Source organism: Apis dorsata, unplaced genomic scaffold, assembly GCF_000469605.1.
Source record: "Apis dorsata unplaced genomic scaffold, Apis dorsata 1.3 scaffold_88, whole genome shotgun sequence".
NCBI lineage: Eukaryota > Metazoa > Arthropoda > Insecta > Hymenoptera > Apidae > Apis > Apis dorsata.
In genome coordinates this window covers 151,645-158,487 of record NW_006263386.1, presented here as the reverse complement: position 1 = coordinate 158,487, position 6,843 = coordinate 151,645, and positions in this window count along the sequence as shown.

Here is a 6,843-nt window from a genome sequence, read left to right as displayed (position 1 = left end):
AAAAAAAAAAAAAAAAAAAAAAAAAAAAAAAAAACCAACGACAAGCAGTACATCATATCGATCATAAAATTCGTCGTAATATCGTATCGGTGAGAGGAAGGAGCGGGAAAAAAAAGCCGGAGAAAAGAAGACCGATGACCGAAAGGATAGACAAAAAATGGTCTCCCGTTTCGCCGCGGGCGAAAAATAACCCGTAATACGGACTACCGTATTTCTTTTTTGTTTCTCGCTTCTACGACGCTGGTAATCGTTTTTGGGGCCAGGTAGACTACGGCCTCCTCCTCGAGATAGAGATCTTCGTAATTGGAATTTTATCTTCTCTCTCCCTTACCCTCCCTGCCCTCGCCTGTGGGTAACAGGGTGAATTTATAGTAGCTCTCGGCCGTATTACGCTTTTTTCCTGCTTATTAAATATTTTTTTAAAAGGGCGCCGCATCCTTTTCGGTCGAGTTTCGGCCATTAGGGCGGTGCTTTGTCGAATCGGTTCACAAATGTCCCCGATTAGAAGGATGGAGACTTCAACGCCTGGATTTCCTCCGGCTTCTAACCCTTTTATGGCTCGAAATGGACCCGTTTAATCCCGATTCGATCCCTTTCGGTCGTTATATTTTTGCGAGATATATTATTTTCAAGGAATTAGGAATTAATTTAGAAGGAGAAATATTTCGAATGGACTGTAGACTGTAGTTTGATTTCGATTCGATTCTTTTTTCTTTTTTTAAGAAGAAATATTTCAATTTCGATCGAAATAATCAAAAATAGTGGGTCATTCGTAAGTTTCAATTACGACTTTTATGATTCATCACGATTCATCCTTACTCTTCGTTTTTGAAAGAAAACGAATTTGTACTAAATTTGATTCCTCTCTCTCTCTCTCTTTCTCTCTCTTTCTCTCGCTGTAAAAATACAAAAGTACAAAGTCATCGAAATTTAATGAACCTATTAAAATACCATCTAACCTCTTTTAGATTAATATATAGTCGATTATCAAAATGATTCCAGCAAGGATTTTCCTGTCTAAGAATAATGTATCTCCAATCACGTTGTTATTTTATATTTATTTCAGAAGCCAGAAATAAAACAAGATTTGAATAGATGATACAAAACATTTTAAAATTCGTATATCTTATAAGATTTAGTTTTTTAAATAGAACAAAGGGATTCCAACCATGTACTCGACAAACTACCTTTTATATTTTTCTCGTTTATTACAAAAGGTAATTGTATCCTTTCTGATCACAATGGATATAGGTATACCCTCGAGAGATTCGATCAGTGTGAGTTTAAAGGGTTGGTAACGGCCTTGGCAAATTTTTTCCATGCCCCCTTTCATCGTAATTTTCATTCGTTTCAGCATCATGTCGTTATTATAATATAATATAATGCATTATAATAATTATCCCATAAAAAGACTATAATAAGTATAATAATCGTTAACAATTATTTTGTTTATAAAATTATTGTTATATACTTTATCTATCATTAAACGTTATAAATAAAAAGTAATACTTTATAATAATTACAGAAAAGAAAAGAAAAGAAAAAAGGTAAAAATATTCGAATATTCATATATATCTACATCACAAATCTAATCGACAATATAATACACTGTAATCAGAATTTTTATTTAAAAGTTGAAAATTTAACGCAACGAAATAAATTTATTCAAGTATTTCAAAAATAACTCGCGTAGCAAAAAGAATCAATCATTATTTCATTTCAAAATTTACCAATCTTAACCAACAACATTAACAAAAAATAAACTAACTAAATTAAAAGAAAAAGAAGAAGAAGAAAAACGAATCTAACAAGGACTCTGTACGGGCATTATTTTATTCCAAAAATCAGGGAGGAGTTGATGGAGGAGGAAGGGCCCCAGAGAGTGGGGTCCGTTCCTTACACCGTAAAACAAACACGTAAACAGGGGAGCGTCATGTAAGCAGGTAACCAAATCCACGGAGGGAAACCTGGTATCTCGATCATGAAATCAGTACGATTACACGGTCGAGAGCGCGAGAGAGGGACAAGAGAGGCCGAAGGGGCGGAACGAGAGAGAGGAGGCGACAAGGGGAGAAGGATGGCCTTCTGGGTGCACCTGCCGGTGACGTCAGAAAAGGGACTTCTTGTTTCGAGCTGCATGCAGCCCCGGGGGTCACCACTACTGTTTCATCCACGGTGTCCAGCTTCTTCTTCTTCTTCTTCTTCTTCTTCTTCTTCTTCTTTTTCTTCCTCTCTTCCTTTCTTTTCTCCCTTTAGCGGAGAGTGTTACACGCGAGAGGACCGCGAGAAGACCACTCATCTCCCCTTTCCTCGGCCATTATTTATATGCTAATGAAAAAGCCGTGAAAAGGCGCGATATCGGCCCACCTTGGGCCCCAAGATCATCCTCGAGATGAGAGAGCAGGATGTTGATACTGGACTGGGATTACGTAACACAGCCGGATCCTTACGGCTACCGTGATAATGAACAGAGTTGGTGGAATAGAAGAAGAGAAGGGAACGAGGGGAAATAGATGTTTCCAAGTATTTTTATGGATATTGATTTGAAGGCGGTGAGTTATAGAAGGAATTTGGCACAAGTGAAGGTTACGTATCTTTGTCCTTGAATCGATTTCTGCCCGGTAAAATTAAAAGTCGAGTTAAGTTAGAAGAGGAATTTGGTGGAAAAATTAACGTTTTGGAATATTTTTGGGGGGAAGTTATAATAATTTGAAAAAAATTAAATCGAGAGGAAGGAATTTGGTTAAGTTGAACAATGATACTCGTCGAAAAATTTACATGTTCAAACAATGATAATTGTTAAAACTATCCAACTATCCCTCAAACCTTTAAATTCACACGCTGACAAGCAGCTCTAAGGAAAAATTAGATCGGCTAATAAAGCAGAAAAACCCGTCTTCAACCCGAAGCGACAGAGCAATCAGAGAAACGAATTGAACTAATCTCTCCGCCATTCCTGCCCTTAAGCTAGCAGCCGACGATGCCTCCACCTTATTATTTAAAATGTCCGCGAAAACGTGCGTGGATAGATAGAATCGGTATTCCGTTCTGCGGATGGCGTTTTAATCAAGATCGTGTCACTTCGCTCGTCTAATGCCACCAGCTACGTCAGAAATCAACGTTCTATCTGATCCTGCCACGGGTATTTGCATAATCTAATATCTCTCGGCCGATTGGAACCATCTTAGAATGGAACAAAATTCGTCACGTCGAGTTCCGTCGCTTCCTTTTTTTTTTTTTTTTTGAAAAAAAATTATCCTTGACACTTTGCTTCGCGAAACGAGACACGGATCGTCGCAAAAAGTGACGATTAAACGAAAAAAAATAGACAAAGGATAGTTATTATTTTTTTTCAAAGAGTATGATATAAAATTTTATATTTTATTCGATATGAATTGAAAGAATATATCAATAACGTGTTATTAATAATTAATTTGATGATTAATTTACCAAGTGCTCGAGTATTTCTTTAGATAAATAGTTCGATGATATGTAAAAATATATTCGACAAGAAATTAAAAATCGGCGAAACGATTAATAAAACCAATATCAAACGGGATAAATGAATATATCATACAAATAATTCGATAAAAAACAAATATTCTTTATCCGTTTATGTCAACTGAAATTTCCATTAATTCCTTAAAATTCACATTATCGAAACCAGTTCGACATCAAATTCCCTTTTTTTTTTCTTTCTACAACACAGGAAACACAAAAACATGTATGCACAGAATCTTGCACACGAGCAATTAGATTGACGATTTTAAATCAGAGTGAAAGGGGGTGGCCTCGAATCGATTAGAATTCGTATTAGGAACCGGTTATAAACTCACATCCTGAGGAATAACGAGGACGAAGACTCGATCTTTTTTTTTTTCTTTTTTCACTTTTTCAAGGACACGAAGTCGTCAGATGGATGCAGGTTGACGTCTAGCATTTTAAATTCTCAATCGTAAATGAAACGAAGAGAGGATATATATCTGTCGAGACAGGTTTCCGTTTATGCGGAAAAATTAGCCGTTTCCTCAATTTTCTTAAATGGAAAAAAAATTTGAAAATTAAGGGAAACGGGTTAGGGCCATTAGACCGGATCTACGTTTCGAAACGTTGTTGCAAGATGTTGGATAGATAATATATAGTTAATGAGGAGGACAGTTTCTGGGGATTAAGTGTAATATTCGATTATATTAAAGTAAAATTAATAATATAACAAACTGTGCTATAATGAGATATTAATAAACAATTTATAGGGTTTTTTTTTTGGGAATTTATTTTGATATAAATGGATCTATTTATAGATAATAAATAGATTACTATTTGTAAATCGAATTATAATATTATATTATAATTATAAAGGAAATTAAATTTTTTATAATTGATAAATAATAAATAATATTTAAATTCTGAATTTAAAAATTATTTAGCAACGAGAACAAACTATAAATTAATCTATAGCACATAATTAATTAGTTTGCAATAATCTTTAATACATTTTATTGTATCTATATATTTTTATTTATAATTTTTACCATATACTCCTGCACATTTAAAAACTTAATTTTAATAAGAATCAATGTAATCTTAAACAAAATCTACATAATAATAAACAACTACAATTCACGTAATCACTAATTAAAAATACAATACATGCAATAATAAATTAATAAAATATAAAAAGAATATTATAATACTCGGAATTCATGCGATTTTCGAACAAATCAGAGACAAAATATCTTGAAATTACACGAAATACGTAATTTAAAAACTTACTTAACTGCGATTGCTTTCCTCACTTTACATATACAAGCATGTACAAAAATTTATCGAGACGATGTTTGTATAAACGAACAAAACAACAAACTTACTTCGAGAAACGCAGCGGAGAAAAGGATCACCCAGTGTCTTCATAAAAGTAAAATCATTTCCTGCCGCAGGTATGGTATTCTCCCCGTAGATTTGACGAGCACGCTTGCCCCACCTGCCTTGGAATGTGGCTCGAAAGCGCAAAGTGAAAACAAATACCCTCGATGTACCTGTCCTTAGGACGAGGGCAGACGGTAGGTACCCCACGAAGCGGCGGTGGGCCCTTTAGGGAATTACCACGACGACCTTCGAGAACCCCTCGACTAGTTCCTTCGAGAGGGAGAATCGTTTGGCATGTACCGTAATGCCAGATTTTCAAAATACGTACGACAATAATTAAGAAGCCTTTTGATTATGAAAATAATCCCTAACGTTTCAGAATTATTAATTTATTTATAACTTGTAACAATATAATTAATTATTTTATTAATTCTATGCAACGTTTAATTGAATCAATAATTGAATCTTCAAGAAAAGAATTCTAAAGAAAAAAAAGCTCGAAACAATTCCCCAACACATCTACATTATTAGTCCTATAATAGCTTTTCAAAATGATTCTTAAAAAAGTTAATTGCAATTGACAACAATCGATACTGTTTTCAAAATGAAAGTAGATTGAAAACAGGTTGATCAGGAAAAAAATCCACCTGATCCCAGACCCAGGGAACAGGTCTTCCAAAAAACTCCCCTCCATAAAAACTTGTTAATTCCACGTATACAGAGGGGAGAAGCGATGAAATAGGTAATAAGGATCGCGCCTTAAAAAAAGAAACTTTCCTTGGAATAAAAAAAATAAGCAAAAAAAGAAACTCACTTTTTTTTTTTACTCTCACAACACACGTACAGTCTCGTGCGCGAGGGTGTACGATTCCCCGCAGGGACGCGGACAGGGCTCCTCGAGGAGGAGGGGGAAAAAAATCGGATCCAAGGCGTAGTTAACGGTTCTGAGAGGTGGCACATCTCGACGACCCTAAATCTCTCGAGCGTACTGGGGTAATGGAGGAAGCTGGCTAACATTATTGCCGCGCGTTAATCACTATAACTTACAGCCCCCTAAGCCAACTTGTTGATTTAAAGTGGTCGGAGGGCCACGACCGGCTTCCTCCTTCTTCGGATCGAATATTGCGCTTAATTGGACAAATTAATCCGTCCACAAGAAAGGATATAAATGTTCGTGTAAAAATGAAATACCTGTGCATATATCGTAGAAAATTGATAATTTTTTGGGGGTGATTTAGCGGGGATGCTCTTTCTCTTAGCGAGAATACTTGGTTATAAAACGTTATTGAAACGTTATATGCTTGGGATATAAGTTATAAGTGGATAATTTTAAGATGTTGAGAGGAAATTTAAAATAAAAGAAGAAACGATTTATGAATATAGCGTGTTAAGATTTATGATAATTAGATGTTGGAAAGTAAAGGTTCGAAATTTTAAAGATAAAAGTCAATTTTTTGGAAATAAAAAATTTTTTCGACATAAAAAATCGAATAAGTAAGAAAATAATTTAAAAATCGAATCATCTTTCTAATCGTCTATCTAAAAGCATACACCACTCTATGAATAGACTTATCCTTATCACCTTATCATCCCTTTCTTTTTCCTTTAACAACATTCTATGGATCAACCAAAAAATTTCTTTATATTTCCCTCGAATTGCAAATTAAAATTTCGAAAAGTGTCATTTAAAATTCGATGCCCCGTTAAACAAAATTGTCAAAACGAATAGTTTTCATCGATCCCAGGAAACATCTCCCCCAGAGGACGTTCGAGCTCTCCTCTTCGACCTGTCCTTCCAACAGGTCTCCCTTCGAGACCGGGCGAAAAAAATATCCACCCTTTTGATCGCGTTCATCACGTTTCAAAAAGGGGTTCGAAAAGAAGAACCCTGGCGGTTTTCTATCTAAAGAAACCGGAGAGGAAGGATCCACCGTGCACGAGGGGGTGGCCGCGGGGGTGAAGAGGCCAAGAGCGCAC